General features: G+C 37.4%; 1 protein-coding gene across 5 annotated transcripts in view; it reads left to right on the top strand.

The window, feature by feature from the left end:
• Nucleotides 1–24,781, top strand: part of LOC138106396 (diacylglycerol kinase beta) — a 425,706-nt gene that overhangs the window by 69,043 nt on the left and 331,882 nt on the right. The window contains exon 1 of one of the 5 annotated variants that reach the window (XM_069006939.1): nt 21,897–22,077. The exons of 2 other annotated variants lie outside the window; for them this stretch is intronic. The gene's annotated coding sequence lies outside the window, so the exon portion shown is untranslated. Of the gene's footprint in view, nt 1–21,896; nt 22,078–22,219; nt 22,244–22,543; nt 22,697–24,781 lie in introns of those variants that run through there. 2 more of the 5 variants (XM_069006942.1, XM_069006938.1) reach the window with 2 other exon arrangements.

Below are 24,781 nucleotides of genomic sequence, written 5' to 3'. Positions count from 1 at the left end.
CATACAATCTAATTGTTTTTCGATAAATAAAGTTACAAAAAATTGTAGTTCTGTTGATGAAGCTGCCTTCACTAAAGATAGTATTTTGTTATTTATTTCCATAGATTTAAGTTTTAAAAATAACTTTAAGTCTCAAAATATGTCCAAAGAAGTGCTGTGCAGAACAGTGTCATGCAGGCTACCGTTAGGGAAATGCAATTATGTCAGTCTCACCCTTATTCTATTGTAGCAAAATTCTTCAGAAACCTACAGGGATTTGTTTTACATTACTTTTCTTTATCTGTCTTTTTCTGGGATTGAAGATTGATCTTAAGGGGTTGTTTGTACATTTCTTTGTCTATATATTTCATGTTTACATTTTAAAAGCTTGCTTGGATATGGTAGCATCAGCTAGAAAAGCAAGGGAAAGCAAATCTTCAGTGGCAAGACCCTCATCTAAGATTTTATTACAGTTTCTGCTAGGGCAACCTAGCTTAACAAGTCCATGCAAACTAGTTTCCAATTATCATTTGTAGAGGTTGTTTCCAGGCTAGTATTTGATTATATTCATGGAAAACATGCAAGAACACAGACTCCATGTTTGTATAAAATTTAAATTAAGATTCTCAGCACATCTCTGAATTTATTTATGATAATTTGTACATCCCAACTATTCACAAGATGGATTTGACTAGTGCAAAAAATGCTTCTATCTCTTCACTTGGGAATGCACCAAATGTATTGCCCAGCCCTTGACGCTGCTGTTTGCACCCAAAAGTGAGCCATACAGAGGCCATCTTCCGACGCCTCCGGAACTGCTTGATCTAATTCCCAAGAGCTCTGGTTTTATAACTTTGCATGTGCAGCCTCAGAGTGTGAGGCTGTGCCTGTCTGCAGTGGGAAACTGAAAACCCCTGGGTTTTCCTTTTGGGGAAAACTTTTCTTTCAGCCTTTCATTATTTTTCAGTTTTCCAGCACTGCATAGTCATTTGGAATAAACAACAATATCAAATCTATTGCAATACAGCATTAGTAAGTATGTTATTTTTATCAGACATGCGATGATTTTATGTTTGATAAATAGCAGCTGTTGTATTTAGTTCTGGTCATAAAAAAATGAAACCTAGCTTCTGAAGCCAATATTTATGTATGGAGAACTGGTAATGTAGCCAGTATTATGGTGTTTGTCCTCAAAAAAAAAAAAATCGAATAGCATCATCAAAAAATCTATTTACAGACAAGTGTCTATTCTAATTGTTCTTTCCTTATTTTGTACTACCAATTTTGTATTCCTTTTTAAGCTGCAAACTACAGTCCCAGTAGGCTTTTAGCATCTAGAAGGTCTGTCCTTAAATGGGTTATGCTGAGCTTAAGTGGGTTACGCTGAGGAGAGATTTCTGCAACAACTATGAATCAAGATTTAAAAGACTGAGGAGCTAAAGACAGGCCAGCTTCTTTTTGCACATAAAATATTAGTAGTTTGATTTAGAATACATTATTTACACTTCATCTAGAAATTAGGTGGTTGGCAATTATGCTTGTGCAGGTTTGTCCCATTTTGGGTTTATTGCATTATGTGTGTATAGACATTCAAACAGATTCTGTGCAGACTCAGATCAACTTTGCCAGCCCTGTTCTTCCAATTGAAATTCTGGGGAGTTGAGGCAAGGTTGGGAGAGAATGTGGGAGGAAGATAAGGAATAAATTAAAGGGTGGAAGGTAAACCTTGAACTGACACTACTTTTGTTACCCTGAAGCTTATTTATTCTCCAAAGATCAGATCCTACAAATCTTGTTGACACTGAATTTTCATTGTTTTAAGGAACAAAAGTAGAATCCTAACTTTTTTGTTGTATGTGTCCATGTCCCCTACCCAAAATTTCAACATTTTGCTATTTTAATTTCTAATCTGTCATCAATTTATTAAGCATATTTGTTTCATTTTAGGAATAAATTAAGAAATAGTTTCTGTGTACCTGTGTGTAAATAGAACAAAATATCTTCTGAAATAACAACATAGCAGAAAGTGTTTTACTCCATTATGCAAAGCTTCACTTAAGAATAACTTTCTCATCATACAGACTTCTGCTCAAGAAATTTATCCTGCCACCTACTTCACCATATGGAGCTTTAAGAGTGCTAAGCCACAGTAGAGGTATCTGTAAGCATTTGTGATAGTGCTGAACACGTGCCTCAATCAGTGAAGATGCAGAACCTGTACACTCACAGCACAGATAATTTGAGCACTACTTTCTTTTGGAATCTATTTGCTGTAGTAGGGATTTAGACACTTTATATGTCCTCCAACACCATGTCCTAATATAATTATTGTTCTGAGATTCAGACTCCTCTTTCTGCAAAACAATGTTTGATTTTCTTTGTTGTCGCAAAATGTATTAACTTTTCTATTTTAAGTACCCCGGAAGAAAATATTTCATGCCCTTTTCTGAGATGCAAAATGATGATCTGATTGATCTTGCAAATTTATAGCTGGGGATAAACACAGTTACAATGGTAGAAAGGGGTATTATTTCACTACTTTAAAATTATACCTGTTTTATTGTTGTTTTTTTTTTTTTTTTAACTAATTAAAGAAACCCCAACCTGTGAACAACAAAGAACAATAATTTATAATAGCTGTAACTCATGTCTGAAATCTCTAATGGTTGACAACCTTGTCTTCTGCCCTGTAAGCAAATATTTGTCTTTATTCAAAGTACTAGGAGACCAAGACAAAGAAAAAAAAATGCTATTCCATGCCACATAAAACATCAGTTTGCACTCTTTTTATTTAGTATGGTTAGATCTTTTTCCTGCAGAAAATAGTATTTATTATTTACCATTTCAATAGCCATTGTCAAAAATATAGTTGCGGAGCCACAGTTTTAGCCTGGCACACAGGGTATAATTTGCTTTTTTATTTTTTTGGCTATGAAAATCATAAAAGAGTTTGCTAATAAGAGGGTTTTCCATACACAAGCCTGAATTTTCTCAATTGCAAAGAATATTACTATTTTTAGTAAAAATGCAAGATTTTTTGCTCTTGCCCTTTTTTGTTTTCAAGCTATAGTTTTTACATACTATCAATAATATAATCCTAAAACTGCTTTAGATGATAGTTTTATAATGGCAATGCTGGTACCAAGAGTGTGTATTTTTTATGTCAGTGTTATTCATGTTGTGCATGGAAGTCAAGTAATTTTCCATTCCACTGAAATGCTGAAACATTTTGTAAAACAAATCTGTTAAATGCTTATTAGTAGCATGTAAAATGATGAAGAGTTACAGATTGTTCTTATAAGAGTAACCTTTATTAGTTTCTACCTTAACAAAACCTGGTCTTTAGTTAGCTGGGTACATTTGAAAAATGTCCTGACCAGAGAAGTATAAAGTGGAAAGGAATAAATTGTATGTGAATAATTAGGAAATGTTTTAATAACATCAGTAAAATAGACTTACCACGACAGAAATATGACTTCTTTCTGATATTGCCATACTTTTTTTCTGCTTCAGTTAGCTATTTAAACAAAGCTTTGCACTCTTGCAGCAAGTTCATCTTCAGAGAATAAACTTTCTCACTGGGCAGCAAAAATGTGTACAGTTAGTTAAAATGAACTTTCCAGAAACAAATGAATGGGGAGATTCTGAGCCAGCTTCTAGCAAAAGGCTTATCTAATGCCCTATGTGAAAGCTCAGTGTATTGTTTTCATTAAAGCTTGAATGAAAAACTGCTGATCTGAGGTGGTACACATTATTGAAGATGCAGGCAAAGCCATTTTCAGCTGTGTACACTGCAAAAGTGTTACTGGTAGAAAAACAAATTGTGTGCCATTCCTTGGGGGTACAGTATGTGTTCAGACACCAAGCATGCATGAATAATGTTTCTACCAAATTTATTTGCAAGTATGCCTTATTTGCAAAGACTGAGTTTAGCAGGAATATCACGCGATATGTGGGATAGCATTAGAGAAAGTGTCATCTCTGACTTATCTTCTGCATGTTTTCACTTCTACACTCTTCCATGATATACCAACTGGTTTAGTTTACTGTAACTTCACAGTCGTTCAGTTTCCTGTACTTTACACATCACTATCTTTTTTATAACTAGCCTAGAGTACTAACTCCATCAATCTTGGTTGTGACAATGTAAGGCTGATTTATTTTCTTTCTTGTAACGCCCCCAAAAATGCAGACTTGAAAAGAAAAATGACTTGGTTGATGAAAATAGTCATTCATTGATGCAGACACCTTGATGTCAATGGAACAACAATATTACTACAAGTGGGATTTTTTTTACAAGGGTACAGTTGCTTTACTGTTATTCAGTGTTATACTTTGTGTGTAAATGCATTTCAAATCTTTTAACTTTCCAATTAATGGAAACTGAACACAAAAAACAAGGACAGGTTTTGAAACTTTTCACTGCCCAGCTCAAACCTGTCAGGTAACAAAATTGTTCTGTTCTTCTTCTGATCCACATTTGTAAATGAATTGAAAATATGCAGAGCCACAGGTGGTAAGCATGTTTGGAATAAACAGTAGCCCCTGGTAGTATTCTTGTTGCTCAGTCCTCTTGTTCAAACAGCCATGCTAAATCAGAACACATGGTAAATCAAGTACTTCATAAAACAACAAAATTGATAACTCTCTGCATAATACTGTTTATTTTTGGTTTACATTTTTATGGGAATATAGCTTCTTTTAATTTTTTTAGTATAATAAATTTATATCAACTCATTCCCTAACTGATGCAGCTCCAGGAGAAGGCAAGCTGTTGTCTCTATACTGCTGTGTAGGAGCCAGCTCCTGACAAGGCTATAAAGGGTACATTTTCTGCCAACTCAAAATATTTAACTTCTGGAAAATTCTTTGTAGCATCTGTGAAACACAGTAGTGATTATTTCTCATGGCCTTATGAGAGTCTCATGGTTCAGCCCATGCCATAGGCACTTCAAGCTTGTCCCATCTGACTGTGACGCATCATGCCTGCTGCTCTTGAGGTTCACCTAAGAGCAGGGAATATCAGAAATGATCCTACAAGGGCCCTGTTGCCTGTCCCAGGGGTATGTTCCTCAATAGGTGTTCTGAAGTCAGACCGAACTGCTTGGCTGTAAGAAAAATGTGAATGTGAAATACCAACTCCATGAGACACCAAAGCATCAGAACCCAACCGAGACCTCTCAGGTCAGAGAACTGCAGAGAACTGTGTAGCCATGACATCTTAAAACCACATATTGTTTGTCAAAGCTGGTCTGGCAAAAGTACCATTGTCCTGGTACAGGTTTTTAAGCTGGAAGTTTAGCAGTGTTTCCATGGAGACAGAACAACACCCATTGATTTAAAAGGAACTGCTACTGATTTGCAAGAAAAAAGAGTTAATTAGAGGGAGGTCAAGGCTGCATACTCCATATTAATTAAGGAAGCTCTGAATATTATTTAAAAAATGCAAGTCAAATAGTCCTTTAAAATAATAATAATAATAATAAAAAGAAATCTTACTTTCCTCTATCTTAAACACAGTTTTAAAGAAGGGCTTAGTGACGGCAGCAAAATTCAGCTAGCAGATTGTGACAGTGGAATTGAAATGCCCATACATGGGTGTCTAAGTGGAAAAGTTGTCTAAGTTGTAGCTGATAAGGATCTGTTTGGTGCAGCCTAGACAGATACAGCCTAGACAGCTCAGTTCCAAGTGGACCCTCGCACTGGGGCTGCTGAGCATCTCTAGGTTCTATACACTGCCCTGATTGTACTTTCATTGCCAACCAGTGGACAACCAGTCATCTTAAACTGTGAGCTAATGCTTACTTAAAGAACTCTTAGGGTTTATGTTATAGGCTTGTTTTGGGTTTCTAAAGCCACTTTCGATGATATTGTGGGGCGTGAAAAACCTGTTTTCCAGCTTCAGTGCTGGAGCCAGCAATTGCTACAGATATCCAAGAATTTGAGATAACTTAATATTAGAATAAAGGAGATTTTTTTTTTGTAAATTCTGGTCCAGTGGGCTGATAATGCATTTTAACTTTTAAATGGTCCTTAAAGAAGAGCGTATCTATCTGGAGAAACATTTGTTATCAAATTCATTAAGTTTTTTGTTCTGCTTTTGTTACTGATTTTTTTTTTTTAAATTGAATCTTTTTGCAATAATTCTATATGCCTATAAATTATTTTGACAGAATAACTTTAATACTATTGTGTGTTCATGAGCTTCCCCTTAATTTGGTGTGTGATGGTGGTCTGTATTTTATTTAATTTTTTGGGGGATGGACAGTACACTTTAAAAAGAGAAAAACATCTGCTCAGGCTTTCAGGGGTAAATGGGTATGTTTTGAATTGGGGGTAGTTCTTGAACAGTGTGCAATTATCTTGTGCCTCTCAGTGATGTAACTTCACAGACTGCAGCAGTTTAATTGGATACCTTTGTATATACATAAAGTATAAAATATTTGTTGTCAGTCAAGCTGCAGTGAAAATATACAGAAATGGAATGAAATCCATAAAATATATTAAAAGTACTCTTCAATAAGTATCTTCCTGTTTAGAAACAGGTTAAAAATAATAAAAATCTATAATGACTGGTATCCAGAAGAATGTTAGCTACTAGCACAGCAGGAAGTGCTTCTTTAAGGTCAGGCTGTACATATAGTAAAGTAGGAGAACTTTGTATCTCACAGGTGCTTGCCTGTTTCTGTTCATACCATGTGTAGCACTTCTGATGTATGAATCATTTGGCATAACAGACAATTTAAATATAGACAAGCACATTTAAAATCATGTCTGAAATTACCTTTTAATTAAGATGAACATTGTTTCCCATAGCTACAAACAATTTTTTATTTTTTATTCATGAATAATAAAGTTGGATTTTCATTTGTTTCCTCAAGGCTGAGGATTGATTTTGCAAGATAAAAATTGTTTTGGCACAGCTATCAAGGGATAACGAGGCAGCAGTGAATCTGGTTATGGAATGTCCTGTGATGTAATCATCTAATACGTTACTTTATGTTCACTTCCCCAAAGCAATTTTATTGCGTGAATTCTGAGCAGCCTTACATTCAGTCTGTTGCAAATCTTTTATTAGAAGTCTCTAGGTAAAACTCTACACTGTGCTTAATATTCTTCTGTGTTGCTTTCAACTAAAACTTAATAACAGCTAGGACAACTAGACGGATCATTCTTTACATGATCCAAGGAAAAAGGGGTCTCTTACTCTATTTAAGTATGCTTCACTTTTTCTCTGTCCTAGGTTCTGAGAGGTGATTGGTTTAATGCAGAAAATCTGCTCATTACTTATGAGCTATACTGAAACAGATATGATTTCTAATTATAAAAATTAGGGCAAAATACAAATATTTAAGGCAGCCTGCTACAAAACAAAATTTAAAAAAAACCAAACAAACTGTAAATAGATGAAAATCTTACTGTTTTTTTGACTAGTTTGTTCAATTAACTCTTTGCAATTATTCTGTGGAAGGAAATTTCACTATAATCTAGTGGAGATTTAGTTAATGGGTATAGATGGAAAACTAATTAAGTATTTAATTTCATACTCACCGTTTTCAGCATTCCTGCATTTGTAAAGAGAAAGCCAGAAAAAACTTAGAGAACAGCCTCTCTAGCTTCTGTGGAGGTATACACATCCAAAAGACTGATTTTTAGTTTTTTAACTGCTATTTCCAAAATATCTCTCAGTTGTCTCACTAAAATGTCATAAGCCGATAGGGAATTGTGTTGCATCTGTGCCAGGCGCTATACAAAAAGAAGCAGTTCTACCTAATTCACATTTAGACAAGACAGATGAGTGGAAAAGCAGACCTCAAGTTAACAGAAAGAGGAGTCTCAGAGTTATCCTGCAAGCCAGCATCAGGACCAGGAAGAGAAAAGATCTCTTGATTCTCACAGTAATATCGTGGGTTTTAGGTAAAAAAAATTTTGTGATTCTTAATAAAAACTAATAACTAGTTTAGTTAAAGAAGCACTCTGAAAGGTTCCATTTGTTTTGCAACATATCTATTTTTCATTTTTAATGCAGCAGCTGATTGTTCCACAGGATCTGAGTATCTATATTCCTTTGATCAACTTGGAGTACACAGGAAAAGAAACAAATATTCCATGGCTGTACAGCATGAATCAGTATCCATTATACTTTTCCCAGGATACATTTCCTCTACAGAAATCAATTGGTTATCTGCTGTGCAGAGCAGTTATGCTAGTTCCATAAAGTAAAAAACAAAACAAAAAACAAAACCCAAAAACCCCCTCAACAACAACAACAAACAACAAAAAAAGCCCCAAAAAAGCCCCAAAAAACCAACCCCACCGTCCTTCATTACACACTACCAAATTTGCAAGTGGAGATAGACCTATAAAATCTGCTATAAATTCAGGGAAGTTTTTGCCCAGACATGATCTCTTTTACAAAGTGTAAATTTCAGAAAGGGCTGGCTATTACATGAATAAAAATCTCAACATTTCAGTAAGACTATTCATTACAATTCCTTTTATATGCTTTTCTCTTAGCTGGGTTGGTGGAATACAATTTCCCTTAGCTATCTGATCTATCTACTGCAAGGGAAAGCTGCTGCTCTTTCTCTTTCTATGTTTTCTTTGCTTTTGAAAATATATCAATTTAAGGAAGCCTAAATATAACTAAACAATGAAATAATTTTTTTTTGCATTAAAATTATTAAGCATATCTACTTCTTTTCTGCAACATATTCAGTCCCATTCTTGCTTATGTATTATTTTGCCAAGGCCATAGCTTTGGTTTTGATGCTATGGTTCCAGTCCAAATATCAACTGAAGTGTTAGAGACTCTACTTTTTATATAGTTGGTACTGGATTATGCTTCAGTAGCCCAGTGGGGAATTAGAAAAGCAATTACTTTTATTAAAAAGCTTAATTCAATGAAAAGACTTTTTCAAGGAACTTAATCTCAACTGACAGCTCATTGTGCCATTAAAAAATAATATGGTACTAGGGCATCAGCAAACCAAAGTGTTGCTTCTTTGCAAGGGATTTTACAGTGAGTGCTAATGATTTTGTTCTTCTTTTGTGAATTATGCAACTTTCTTGAATTTTTGATCTATTCAATCAGTTCAGCTGGGAAATTGGAAGGTTTCTAACAGCAGCATCACTTACTGTTTCCTAGGCTTGACAATTATTCTGAAAACCTGTTAGTAAGAAGGTGTTTTTCAAATACATTTTTCTTATTCAGGTGCATCATTTTTATACAGACGTAGCATCTATGATTTTGGCAAATTACTATAGTTTACTTTTCAGTCCTGTTTATCTCAGGATCACTAAAATCTTGCTGACTGCTTCCTGAAAGCTGTGTATCATCACTTTTTTAGTTGTTTTGCAGCATTTAATGTCAAATATTACAAAAATAACTAACTTCTTTATGGGCCTTACAGATATTTAAAGCAAATATCTAACCCATTTTTATATTTTTTTCTAGCTGAGATGTGATTATTAGGAAAAAGGATTACAGACTGAGCATTATAGTTTGGGGAATTTCTCTGTGTTCTTATCTTCCCTATACATATATATATATATATTATCCTTAATTTATACCTCTTTAATTTATATTAAACAAACTTTCTATTGTGTTTTCAGAACTTTTTTCCATTTTCTCTTTGTTATTATTTAGTTTCTTAAAAATATGAAAAGTTAATATGAGTTAGTATTTGGAAGTGTCCAAGGTCAGGCTGGGTAGGGCTTTGAGCCACCTGGTTTGGTGGAAGATGTTCCTGCCCATGGCAGGGTTGGAAACAGCTGATTTTTAAGGTCCCTTCAAACCCAAGCCATTCTATGATCTATTATTTTACCCATTTGCATCCATCAGTTTTTCTCTGACCTCTTTATTTAAGCCTGTCTTTCTGCTCTTTGCATATAGTTCATTGGTCTCATTTTTTTTTTCCTAAAAGCAAGAATGAAGTACATTTATATAATAGTAACTAACAAGATCTCTTAGTTTTCATATATCTAGGATCCCATCTCCCACCACTTTTAAAATGAATATTCACTAACATGGACTAATTTCTCCCAGTGTATCCTGAATGGTGTAATTTAATAACTTCTAATTGACTACAGTTGTGACATTTAATTAAAAATTTAAAATAATGTGAAGAATTTTAAAACTGTAATTGAGGTCTTTTCATTTGCTGTACTTTTCAGTCTAGTCAAAGCTCAGCATTTTGTCCTAAATGCAGGGCACTTTTTCCTTAGAAAGGAGAGAAGCAGCTCTTGTGTACTTTTGCTTCTGATAAAATTTGCAAATTTGGCCATTCTGGGAACAGACTGATCGCTCAGGCTGAGGAAGTAGCTCAGTTATTTAAGAAGTAGCTTTGAGCAATTAGTGGCTGTATCTGCATACTAAAATTGCTTTGCTGCAACATTTCTATTTAAAATGGAAATGTGTCATTGCGTGGCCAACTTTGCCACAAGTCCTTAGTGGGATCTTGAAAAACCTGCAGAATCTGAGTCTCTGGAAGGGGCTGTACTGTAGCTGTACAACACCATGCTGAATCCTTACAGGGACAGAGTGTTTGTACACCGTAAGTCTCACAAATTCTTCTCTCCTGTCTGTTTCAAATGCTTCATGCCAAGTATTACCTCTCTTAGTACTTTCAGTCTCAAGGAGACCTTGCATTAGGTCTTTGTAAATTGGAATCCTTACTCTTTTGTAGAAGTGACCCAAATTGTCCCTGCTTCCCACTGTGTGCATGTGAGTCAGCTGACAGACCAAACAGAATAGGTAACTGCTTCACTTATGCTGAAGCCTTTTTCCCAGCCAAGTTGCTAAACTAAGCATCTCTTACCTGCTTAGCCACTGGCTTTTACAAAGTTTACAAGAATTTATCATCCCTGAGATTTCTGCCCATCATTGGAAAATAGTGTGACAGAGCATGAATGCATTTGTAACAGAACCAGCTGTTTTAAGCTTTTGTACTAAATCAATGGGGATTAGTTAAAATGCTGTTATATCATAGAATCACAGAAAGGTAAGAGGTTAGAAGAGACCTTAAAGATTTTCTAGTTCCAAGCCCCTCTGCTGTAAGCAGGGACACCTCTCACCAGACCAGGTTGCTCAAAGCACCATCCAGCCTGCCCTTGAACACTGCCAGGGTTGGGGCATCCACAACTTCTCTGGGCAACCTGTTCCCGTGTCTCACCACCCTCACATTAACAAATTTCTTCCTAATATCTAACCTAAATTTCCACTCTTTCAATATTTCCCCATTACTCCTTGTTCTATCACTGCAGTTCTGACTAGTAGTCCCTCTGTGTCTTTCCTGTAGGCCCCATTAAGATTCTGGAAAGTTGGTATGAGGTCTCCATGCAAGCTTCTCCAGGCTGAACAGTCCCAACTTTCTCAGCCTGAAATGTGTCTTAGTTTTCTGGCACTAAAATCAGCTTTGCAAATAACAATTTTTTCACTAAATATTCCGTCGCCTTTGTTAAAAGCTGAAAGTTGTTTTTAAAAGCAGAGTACCATTTGGATAAGACCTGAATTTACACTCATCTCAAAAAATAAATTGAGTTGTAGCTTTATGATGACCATCACAGAAATAAAAACCAAACCAAATACAACAAAACAGGAAACTGTTGAACTTTGACAGTTGCAAGCTGTGTTTCCATTTTCTCAAGGCGGTTCAGGTGAGGAGCTGGAGAAGTTCTTACGTGTATCTTACTCCAGAACCCCATACATCATAGCAGTTCTGATGGTTGCAGCACTATTTGGAATTGTTGAGCAGGATGATATCTCCCTTTCCCCTCCACCAGTCCTACTTCCCTCAGTATCTATGTCAGGTGAGGCCTCCTACAGAAGAATCAGGGATCAATCAATGGAGAGTAGAATTGGTGCATAATGTCTGAAATTCCAGCTCACAAGTGCTAAAACACTGCACCAAGAATAACTGTATGCAGGTGGATGACTATTCATGCATATGCAAATGTACAATATCAAGGAGATAGTTTCCAGATAATAAGCCTGAATACATAAGTGATAGAAATTAGCAAAATTTTCAGGATTGGTTTTTGTTCTGAGAGGGGCTGTGCATGTTTATTCATACTATCAGACAGAAGTAATTCCATTCAAGACAGTCTTGAAAATAAGGGCTAATCAAAGTGTTTGTTATACATTGAAACAAACTCAGCATTGCAAAGCTATTAAAACTAAAATATTATAAAAACTGTTAAAGTAATTACAGAAAACAGAAGAAACATTAAATTAGTTGGTATACTCAAAATCTGAGTGCAAAAAAGCCTGAAAAGTGAAACTAAGGAGTAGCAAATGCATGCATTGTATTTATTGTTTGGTTACCTGATTTTGGTTTCATTTAGCTTTTAGAAGCAAACATTTCCTATGCCACACAGCTATAAGGTTGGAGTTCATATAAGCCAGATGAATATACACAGTTCCGTGGACTCATTTTATGTTAGAGATCAAACCAAATTTGCTACTCCATTATGCTGGCACCGTGTAAGTATTTCACATCAGAGAAACTCATTGCTCCAGATACTTTCAGTCTAGAAAAGTAAAACATATATAAGTAGATAAAAGGCTTGCTACAAAATAGTATAAATGATTGATTAGATTATCTAGGCAAACATTTAATTTAAGCTCCATGTATGTTGTTCTTGCATCTTGCTGTTTAGTGCTAAATTCAATATGTCTCTTGTTCTTAAAACTTAGAAACCTGGTGTTGCACATATTCACATATCCAAAACAGCTCTAGTCTTCATGGCTGAGACATCATGGTAGTTTTTGGAAAAGTTGAACTAGAGTCAAAAGCAAATTCATAGCATAGTTATTTAAACAACTTTATCTAATAGACATTTCAGGGCATCTCCAACAGGTATTCACATCATCTTAAAAGTGTCACCATTCCTTTTTAAAAATTTGTCAGAAGAATGAGAAAATGACAACATCAAAATTAGAAGAACTTGTTTCAGACATTTTCTGAAAGTGTTAAAAGTCCTCACCTCCACTATGCCAGAATTTTAACATTCAATCTGGTCTTGATAGAATCTGTCTCTGTCACTTCTTTTGAGTTAAAGAAATTTTATTGTATTCAAATTCAGTTCAAAACATGTAATTATAGACCCACTAGGTGGAAAAGCATCCTGGAACCCAGAAGAAAGAGAAGGTGGAATCAAGTTCTTGGCCCTCAGTAGGAGTATTAGTACAGTACCATTCCTGTGTTTTGTCCAATTCATCTTTTCTCTGTTGGTTGGCATCTGCAGGTAGTGAGGATGATGAATTATCTTCCTGTGAAGCAAGATATGCAAATTTGTGACCCTTCAGGAAGAGAAGTCTGAACTAGGCTACTCAGGTCATGTACTTAACCCCTGGGCAACCCTAGGCAATCTGCTCTTGGTGATGCTGATCGAGCCAGGAGGGTTGGACCAGATGACCTCCAGAGCTCCCTTCCAACTTCAGCCATTCTGAGGTTCTGCTAAGTTTTTGGAACATTACCTCTTTGACTTCTGGCTTTATGTCTGAGTGAAATATCAATTTCCCTGTGGTTTGTACAGACCTTGATTGAGTATTTATGGTAGTAATGATATAAATGTGTATTATATTTAGTCTCCTGAGGGGATATGAAAGAAAATGGCCCACTAGTGGCCTACGCATTGATCTACTAAATAGTAACAAAAATAAGGAATTTGTAGACATCTTTGAAAGCAAAACTTTAGTTACACAGGGATTTTTTTTTCTTTCTGACTAAATACTTGAGGTTTGTTGTGTAAAGGGAAGATTTTAAAAGTTGCAGTCTTGAATCACAGTGCTGATTTTACGTGTGTAGATCCTGGATGTCAAAGTCAAGTAATGGACCAATAGCAGAACCGGAGTAGACAGCAAAATTACCTAAGCTTGCCACTGAGTGCTTTACTCACAGGATCCTGCTGCTTTCAAAAACCAGTTCCCTTGTCTTCATCCTATTTATATGGTGTAAATCTAGAATAAACCATGCTGATATCTGTGACAGTACAACTAGAAGAGAACTTAGCTTTTAACTATAGCGCATCTTGTAAAACAAAATACAAAGGCAAAAATATGTTGATAAATTTCTCTAAATTTTCCCTGGAATCTGTATGTGAATTTGTTCCCAGAGAAGTGAGTGGAATGTGTTTTTTGTTACATACATGTTTAAAACACTAAAAGACACGAAAATTTAAACAACAGGAGAAAGTATTAAGAACAGAAAATTTATTAACTTTTAACATGTATATAATACCAAATTACTTGATGTATCTGCAGTGTAATGCTGATTTGTAGATTACATTTAAATCCTTTAAAATATAACAGTAAGCAAAGACAGCAGTATCAGGTACATAAAAGTAAAATGTATGCTTCTTTAGGGATCTACTTTATTTTAGATATAACAAAATATCTTTTATTACATTGTTATAAAATATGTTGTTCAACATAGATCGCTGAAATTTCAGCAAAACAAATCTGAGATGAAGAAAAAATAAAATCATAAATTCCCCCAAAAACTATATAAGTATCTGAGATTTAAGGGCTATAGATAGAGTAGGTGCTAACTAGCCACTACTTGCCACTACTGGTTTCTCTTCTTTGATTGCCTTGAATCCACCAAAAATTTCTTTTTGAAGACTGCTGGTAGCTTTCTTGTTAGTAACTTGAAGAAAAAGTACTCTTAATTTTTTTTCATTGTTCAGCCCACGTTTTCTGCTTCCCTTACTTAAGTTTCACTGATACCAACGATTTTTGGAGACATTCTTCCAAATGCATTCCATCAACTCTCTGGAAAACCTTATTTTAAAGTAATTAAATTCAATTAGTTCTCTTTTCTCTTCTTACTATTTTTTTTCCATTTCCTTTTACAGGTAAGTCTTCTTAACTATTTCTAGTTTATTTCAGCTTTTAATTTCTGTTCACTTTCAGCCATAATAATACACATGCCTCTTGAATATGTAGAAGGGTAGTACCCAAACCCTAGGTCTTGCTGATTGTGTTGTTAATTATTCTCACCAGTCAGGTATACTCATGCCAGTATAGTTTGGTATATAACTCTAGCTTACTAACATAGTATATCTCCTTCTATCTTTTGTTTTTCCAAAATTTTTTTCTCCTGAACACATTTAATGAAAATGCAAATGAAGTAGGGCTAATTAGTTAGGTCTAACTAGTTAGAAATGCAAGTTTTGAATTCTTTTAGTTCACTTGATGGTTTTATGACAAGTTATACTCAAATATTGTGAATGACAGGCATATGTGTACTTTTTAATTTCAACCCTACTTTAAAATAATTTCTTATAATTCTTTTTCTTTTTCTTATGCTGAATTTTTTTAGGGTGCTTTTTCAAGCTAAGGAAAATTGTAATACCATTAGTTTGCTATGTATTCCTTTTCCTTTCTCCTCTTTCCTTATGCTGCATCAACCAGGAAAATGTTGCCATTTTCTTTTATGGTTTACACTAAATGCTTTCCATTTTCATGCAAATTTCTAGATTAAATGAAACCCATTTTTTTCTTCATTACTGATTCATTAGTTCTTTAGTCAGCTATGTCTGTACTGATACTTGTTTGATTATAATCCACAAAAGTTCTATACTGCCTCTGTGGCAGACATACATTCTGTTCTATGTTACCCCTGTCAATCTAGGGAAGAGTAGCTATTCTGTTTGGTTTTTCTCATCAGAAATAATGCAGGGAGATGATTCTTAGAAATTTCTCCTGCATATTTATTTTTTAGGACATGACATCCCACTGTTGCCCTTTCATTGATCTACCTGCAGGAAGCCCATGTGCAAGCATGATATTTAACATAAGCAACATGAGCAAAGCAACATTTAGAAGAAATTTAGAAAACAGAGGAAGAAAGACACTACACTCAGGAGTCCTTCAATATCTTTCATTTTGTATTTTAGTGACAGGAATGATCTCTGCACTAGATGATTACAGTGAATGAACTAAAATCATCCAAGTTTAATAATTTTGTCCATCAGTTCCACTGATCAGAGAATATATTGTACTTCAATTGCTCTTGAACTAAGTTTAAACCATAACAAAAAACTTTCATGTAAAAATTACGTTGGTCATTGAATGTTAAATAGTGATTCTGCAATATGTGTTAAAATTCAACAAATGTTTAAGGACATGTTCTGTCTTTTCACACAGTTGAGACAGTTCAGTAAACATACATATGGTAATTTTAAAAACATAATTTAAAATATAAATGCATATTTGAGATATATAAATAAATACATCTCTTTTTTTTTTATGTCTGCTAGCCATATGTTCTTTTTTATATCCTGCATATATACTTCATGAAATGTAGTGAAAAAAATATGAATATTAGTCTTTTAATACTACATCCAGAAACAGACAGTAAGTGCATTTTGCCCCTTACCTCTTGCCCCAGTTAGGTACTATAATATTTGTATAGAGCTAAGTAGTCTTTATATTTTAATTTCAGAATGAGTGAGCTGTTAGACGTTTACTTCTTAAGCAATCTTTAACTATATAATATCTTTTCAGACTGAGCAAACATCTCTCATTAAGTATGGCTAAGGGCTCATTCCTGCATCCAGTTGAAACAAATAATGTCTGTCATGTAGATTTTAGGAGCTTGTCAACCCATTGGCCTGTCACATCTCTGAAAATCTTCCCACTGACCTAAGGTTTGTCCAAGGCCCCTCTTTGAAGTAGGAACAACAGAGGGGAAAAAAACCTGCATATGTGCATGGAAGGTAAAGATGAGAGTAAGTTGTAAGGAAAAAAACCTTTAAATTCACTGAAAGGTACTCTACTATACTGCCTTTGTCTTTACTTCTTTTGTACTTGTCATTTTTTCCTGTAAAGCACTAGAGGTAATATTATGAGACCAGAGTACAGACAAATCCATTAGTTATTCAAGTACTGTTACACCTATATGACAATCTGTATAACCACTGGCTCATCTAGGACTGTCCAGCCTGGCAAAAGGAAAGCTTTGGGGACACCTAACAGCAGCTCACAGAGTTAAATGCATGAGGAATCTAAAAAGAAGGCAGAGATGTGTTCTTCAAAGTTATGCATGGTGGGAAGACATGGAGTTATGAGCATAAGTGGAAATGAAAGATTCAGACTTGATATATGGAAAAACAACTTCACCATGAGGATGCTCCAGCCCTAATCAGGTTGCCCACAGAAGTTATGCTGTCTCTGTCTTTTGAATGAAACCCCTTAGTCTGATCTCAGATTTGATCCTAACTAGAAATGTCCTGAGAGTCTTTTCAGCCAGAATTATCCTATGATCCATTATTCAAGGTGTGATCTATAAAATACTGGTTGGAGGGGTTAATAACACCCCTTGTTATTGCCCAGGATGGCATTGGCTTTCTTTTCTGCCAGGACTCAATGCTCATGCTCAGCTTACTGTCTGACAAAACTCCTGGGGCTTTTTCAACAGACTTGGTCCCCAGCCAGGCCCCATCACTGAGGGTTTTTATTTCCCTAGTGCAGGGCTTTGCCTTTATTCTTGTCAAATTTCATAAGGTTCCTGCCAGACCTTTCCTCCAGCATATCTAGGTCCCTCTGGATGGCAGTCCTACCCCTGGCAGGGGTTAATTAGTCCTCACCTGCAGACTCTAAGAACAAGTACTCCTGTGTGTCCTTCAGGTCACTGACAAAGATGTAAGGACATATCCTCTATCCTTAAAGATGTCAAGATATATTCCTGGGTAATGACACTTGCTATTGGCATTTAGAGTACAGCCCATTAACCACTACCTTCTTGGCCCAGCCATGCAACCAGTTGCACACATATCTAGTCTCCACCAATCCAGTCTGTTATGTCCCAACTTGGACAGGAGAATGTTGTGGGAATAAACATAGAAAGCCTTGCAAAAGCCAAGATAAGTACCATCCACTGGTACTTCCATTTTTCTCTCATCCATATATTCAGTCAGTTCATCATAGAGGACAGTCAGATTGATCAGGCTAGATTTACCTTTAGTAAATTAATGTAGATTGTTCCCACACATCCTGCTGTCCTTCATATTACTCAAAATGTATTCAAAGAGGAGTCAGCCCAGGATTCTCCCAGGGCAGAAGCACTGAAGCACAGAAGACTGATCTGTAGCACTTGGATAATCAAGCAAATAATCTTGTATGCTGGTGTTGAATCAACAGGTGTGAATTTAAATGCTTTCAGTCTTAAATCTTGATTGCATTGATGAAAGAACAGCTAAAGATTCAGTCAGAGTGTCTGGTATACTGGATAACAAGCCCAGAAATAATAGTTCAGCAGATTAATGTAATTTCCTCTAGTTTGTCAACAATCCTTGATTTTCTCAAGTGCAAATGTATGGCATATTTTCTTTTAGCTGCCCTAGACTTTATATATACACACGCACACACACACATATGTATATACACGCATATATATTGAATATCAGTAATGTGAGTGATAGTAGACCAGCCAATGCCTCTAGGTATTTTACAAGAATTTTTCCCATCCTGAACTGTGTAAAGTATATTACTGTGTAAATAAGTATATGAGTCAAGTGGACTATACCTACTATTCTACGGTGTATCGTTATCACTACAATAATTAATGTCAAGTGACATAAGCATAATCTATGAAAGATCTTGTTTCTGATGAAATGGTTTGATTCCTTTGGATCTTTATTACTGATTGCTTGTGAATTTGCTGTTTCTGGGAAGAAGCAGTGTAGTCTTACTGTGTTTTGACATTTCCTGATGAAAACACACAAAGTATAGAATCACTGTGAGGAAAGATGGGGTTTTTTTCACTTAATTCCATTTTCTCCACAAAACTCTTCATACAGTGTAAAAATGTTCTAAATTAGATGAATCAAGTTTTGAGAAGATTAATTTTTTTCTTGAATGAATTTTGTAAACTACATTTGTTTCTTATAACCATATATTCTGAAAAAGATTTTCTTTATATATAGCTTGCTGTTACCTCAGCTGATTTCACATGGAGTCAGGCTATTTTTCAATAGTTAGTACCTGTGACATTGTACAGTCACACCACCACTGAAGTCAAATTTGTAATCCTGAACCTTGTTTCTTTCAAAACTACTAATATGCTATAACTGCAAATGACTGGTATTGTTGCAATATATTGAAAGAAAATAAAACATATTGGAAACTGAGAATTATTTTTGCTGTTAGGATTCTTGAGTTTGGTGCTTTATTCTTTCATGAATCATATAAAAATGTAGGGCCCCAAGTTCATCATAGTTTTATGAAATGAGCAACCTAAAGTCATGCCTAGCAAAAAAATTCATTTAAATATCCAAAAACAGATCTAAGTAGCTAGTATAATAAATTCAATATTTAAAATTCTGGCTGTGGCCTCTAGACATCTGTTATTTTCTTTGGTGAGGGAGTGAGCTGTTAACAGACAATCTTTTTGCATATTTTAATCTGCTTATGGTAGGAGGTTGACTACGGGAGGGGAGGACAGGAGCATATACAGTTTGGGCAGCATCCTGCTTCTGGAACAGGAAGATGGAGCTTTGTATTGAAACCAGAACAAAGATGCTTATGTGAATGTGCTATGCACAAACGCTGCCACTGAGGTCTGTGCTGAGGAAGCTCTTAGCTATAAGCCGTAATCCATCTATCCCCATCCTCTACCTGTTCTCAAAACAGCACATAATACAGCAATGTTTCTAAAACCAGGCATGTGGATAGCAATGTCCTAAGTATTTTCCAGTGGAAAAAAGAACCTTAATGTTGGAGTCCTTCAGTTTGACATCTTTTACATTAATCTTTCACAGCTCAGCTGTACTGAGTTAGCGTTCACCTGTGTGAGGGTTGCTGCTTTCCTAAGGCAAATGGAAATGTTTAATAAATGGGTTAATTTTTCCTTCTGTATTGCAAGACCTCCACATTTATCTCTGGACTTTTAAAGCTACAAATGACAATGGAGTTGTCGTTCCAAACTGTAAATGAACTTGTGGGACCTTTTCCCTTTCAATAGGAACTGAAGTTGGACCCTGTTCTAATACACAGCAGAAGAGAACAGTAAAGGCCTAAGTTAAGTGAATATATGGAAGTTATTCACAACATTAAAAAATGTATTTTTAATTATGAACTTTTTTTTTTGCAGCAATTTTCATTTTTTATATGACCTTGTGTAACTGAGAGTGCTTCAAAGCAATTTTTAAGGCAATATGGTGATTCAAAACCAGCCCTCTCCCCCATACCACGAGATCAAACATTTTATTGCAAAGCCTATAAAAATTTTGCGTCGTACTGAAATGATTTATCACAATTAAGTAACTACTCACTGTATTTCAGTGCTTTGATCCATATTTAGTAACTTGAGGCTCAAATATACTGGGACTGAATTCTTTCCCTGGGAGAAAAGAATCTCTTGAAATCAGTGTTTTAAAGGGAAAGCAATACATTGGACACAGGGAACTAAAGACAAGTACTTGGCCTGTGCAACTGTGAAGCTGGCATTTGGAAAGATATTCATAAAGTTGACTGCTGGATGTGAATTTAAAGGCTATGGTGTATGATGCTACACCTCTGAGAACATATTTTTCCAAAGTTACAGAAAAGTTGTTGTTTCTTTTGGTTTTGTGTGAATATGAAGAGAATAGAATGGATTTTTTAAAAAACAGTGTGAGTTTATTAAAGACAATCAAAACTGTATCAAAATGAAATTTTAGTTATGAATGCCTCTGAATCACTGAGGATATGGTATAAATATGTATTTATTGCATTATATAACATAAAATTGCATTTTACTCGTATACTGGAAGCTCATCCAAATTTTCAAACTCTTGTTAAACAAAAACTTGGAGTGTCAGTTTTGGAAATGTGCTAATTCAAAAACACTTAAATGTTTTTTATGGTGTTGCAGAGAATTTATATTAATAAGATATAAGCTTATCTCTAATTTATAGAGAGGTACCACTTACGCTGAGGAAACCATGTTCAGTGCACTAGGTGAATTAAGGAATGCTCCTTTAAGAAACCTCTTTATAAACAAAATCAGGCTGGCACAGTTTTGCATGGTTCCTAAAATAAAGAGGATTCCAAGAATTTCTAGCACTTGTATCTTATGAAAATGAAACCCTTTAAATGCACATTTTAGAAAAGAAGAATGGATACAAGTACAAAAGAAACAAAAAATGGTAAATGTTTTTTTTATTTTCAAAGTTCTACAGATTTATTATATAAAATTATTAGCAGTATGCTAAATCTCATCTACATTGCCTAAAACACCTTTCAAAGCTAAAGCCATTTAGTGCCATACAATTAATAAAGTGAATATAAATAGAAATTAGTACCATTATAATTAAACAAAAAATCATGTTCCCAGCTGAAGTTCTGAGGCTTATCTGACCACTCAAGAGTTGGTGAAGATGGAAGTTGGTAGTGCATAGAAATCTCTAATTACACACACTGGGAACCTGTCAGTGAAAGTTTGATCAGCTCCCTAGTTCTGTGTCTTGCTAAATGTTAGGCACTGGCACAATGACATTAATTTCCATGCCACTGCTACTCTGGTCCCTCATTTTTTCTTTTCCGAGTAAATCTGCAAATTCTTACAGGGCCTGGCTGGGTTGTTGCTATCCTCAGAGAGGTTCCAAAACAGGTGCTGAAGGAAAGCGGGAGCCCAGGGCAGCATTCCGCGGAGCGACGTTCGCGAAGGTCCCTCGGCCGGATGGAGGCTGGCGAGCCGGGCACGGCGGGCAGCTGCTGAAGCGGCTCCTGGGCGCCGAGCCGGGCACTGGGCCGGCCTTGCCGGGGCACAGCGGCTGCCGAGGACCGGACGGTGCCGTGGAAGGGAGGGCGCAGCCTCTCCCGGCTCCTCGAGCCGCGGACTCCAGCGGCGCAGTGCCCGCGCACCTGCGTGGGAGCCGCTCCGCAGCCGCCGCCTCCTCCCCGCGGCCCCGCAGCAGCGCTCGGCCGGGCAGGTACGCGCGGGGCCGCCGTGCAGGTGCGCGGGGCGGGCCGCGCTCGGCCCCTCCGTGCCCCCGCGGCTGCGCGGGTGCGCCCGCTGCCACAGCCCCGCTACCTCGCGGCGGGCGGGAGGGAGAGCGACAGGCAGTCCTGGGCGGTCGCCACCGGTGGGGAGACCCTGTAAACTTTGGGTAAGTGTTGCGCGGGCTTAGCGCCTCTCGGCGCCGGGGAGCAGATAGAGGAGGGCTAGCGGAGCTTTGCGGAGCGGTGAGCGGGTCTTGCCGCACCGCCGCCCCAGCGCGGAGCGGGCGCGGAGTCGGCGGGCGGCGCCCGGGGGATGCGGGCTCTGGACAACAGGTACCGCAGCTGCGCGGGGGGCGGGAGGGGCTGCGGAGGGGGTGTCTCTGTGTGTGTGAGTGAGAGTGTGTGTGTGTGCGTGTGTGTGGCTTCTCCCCTCCCCCCTGCCGCCCGGCCGGGAAGGGGGTGGGAGATGTGCTGGCGCACCGCCGCTTAAAGCCGCGCCGCCCGGAGGCGCCTGCCCGTTCCCGAGAGGAGGGCGGCTGCCGGATCCGCGCTGTGCCGCGGAGGGCGGCGAGAAGCGGGGCGGAGGGCGGCGGTGACCCCGCGGGGCCGGGCCGGGCGCGCTGGGCTGCGGCAGCCGGCGGCGGGGCGGAGCGGGGGGGGCTGGCGGCGGTGTCGCCGCCGTCGCTGGCGGCGGCCCGGCTGGATGGCCGGTCCCGTGGCTGCCCAGGGCGTCGGGCTCTCTCGCATCCCAGGGCCGAGCGTTCCCTCCGCCCGCATCGCACTGCAGTAAGTTCCCGAGTCGCTGGGCGGCCGAAGTGGTGGGAGCCGCGGAACTGGAGGGGGGGGGGTGTGTGATGCACGGCTGTGTGTCTGGGCGTAGTGGAGGGGCTAAGCTGAAAGTTGTAGCTAGCCGTGCTGTGTTGAATTTGGCACGATGCGTCGCTTTGATTTCCAGTTACTGCCAATTTGCCTCTTCGACCTATGTCACTTTGCTCAACCCCAGTCAATGTCCTGATGCTGCCCCTGATAGCCGGGTTTAAAACGGTGAAGTGCTGAGACATCCAGTGTAGATGCGAACACGTCCAGGGCAGGAAACAAAATATGCAGCTGCAAACTTAGGCTTTAAAGGCTGGTCTTCTTAAACTTTACGTGTTGATGTTACAAGCTCATTCTTGTGTTTTGGGTTTCTTTTGTTTTTGTTTGTTTTGTGGCCCAGTGTTGTTCTGATTCTTTTTTAAGAACAGTTCTATTTGTCAAAAGTGAATGTAATTACATTTTTCATTTTGAGTGTCCTGTTTTGGAGGTGGATTAAAGGTTTTCTCTCTCATCAGATTATTATATCATAAGTATTATTTTTCTATAGATAAACAATCTAAAAAAGATTGTAGGGTCTTCAGTTCTTCAATGTTTGACTTTTTCTAGAAATTTAGGTAGAACTTTGTTAATTTTCAAAAGCAGTTTTATCTGGTTGATGTAAGCTTAGAAAAAAATGGAAAACTTATAAAGTCCTATCATAAAATAAAAAAGGCAATGCAACAGGATGGGGAAAACCAATAATTGTAGCAGGAGAAGTAGTCTTTTTAAGTTTTTATAAAAACTACTCGACAGTTCATACTCCCATTTAGGTTAAATGACCTAATGTAGCAAGGTAATAGTTCTTCTTTGCACTTGAATGGTATGATGCACATATTTAGAAAGTCATTATGCATCTGGAAGAAAATCCATACCAAGAACCTAATGCGCATTCCCAAATGACTGGATTTGTGCTATGCTTTATGGATAAAATGACAGGAAATAAGTCCCTTGTTTCTCCCCAAAGTGGTAATTCAGTATTGCTCAGAGCCTGAAATGTCTATCTGGTATAGAAGCATCAAGAAACATGGGACATCACAAAGCAGCACCTTCCTCCAGGGGCTTCTCCTGTCTCTTGTTCATTTATCGAGGTAGAAGGACTTTGTTGTTTATCATGGCAGGGAAGGCCTGGAACAATTATTCAACAGTGTGAAATGTTGGTGGAGTGATGTGTTTTACTCTGTGGATTTGAAATATTTGGGTCCAGTTGTGTTAATTTAATTTTGGGGCCTGCAAACATCAGAACTTGCTGTTCTTAGGCAGGTTTAGGAAAAAACCCCCTTTCTTATGTATTTTTTAGGAAGAAGTATATATGAATTGTTACATACCAGGTGAAATAATCTTTCCTAAACACCTATAGGTGTCTTGAACAGTATTTGGTAGCAATGCGTGAATAAACAGATATTTTTTAAGAGTTCATACAGTATGAAAATAATAAAGTTAATTGTTTTGAAGAGCACTAGATATCAGCCTTTTGCTTACAAGGAGGTTCTGCACTGTTACTGCTCTGGAACTGTCATTCAGCTGTCACTATAGGATGGGTCTGGGTACCTCTTGCCTTTGGAATGAGATCAGTGGAACAGGAATGAAGAGAATGATGAGAGAGTTGTAGGAAACCTGTTAGAGCAGCATTTTGTTAAAGCAGAGTGTAAATAGTACGTTTGGGAGTAAAGGTAGTAATAGGTTAATGCTGGAAACCTTCAGTCAGCTGGCTGGAGAGCTGGACTGGGCTTCTTTTGTTTTGTGTGTGCATGTCAGCAGCACTGAGTTCTTGTGAATGGCACATACAGAATGAAAGATAATAGCTTGAAGTCATGCTTTATATTTAGTGTAATAAAAACTAACAGTATATAGAATAGAATCATGGAATATATCGAGTTTTAAGTGACCCATAAAGATCATTGAGTCCAACTCCCTGCTCCTCACAGGACTACCTAAATCTAAACTGTGTGACTAAGAGCATCATACAGATGCTCCTTGAGTATAGATAATATATGATGTATCATTCTTTTTGAATTG

The sequence above is a fragment of the Aphelocoma coerulescens genome, chromosome 2 (genome assembly GCF_041296385.1).
Source record: "Aphelocoma coerulescens isolate FSJ_1873_10779 chromosome 2, UR_Acoe_1.0, whole genome shotgun sequence".
Classification (NCBI taxonomy): Eukaryota; Metazoa; Chordata; class Aves; order Passeriformes; family Corvidae; genus Aphelocoma; species Aphelocoma coerulescens.
Note: the sequence above shows the minus strand (reverse complement) of the source record. Positions and strands in the feature narration are given on the sequence as shown.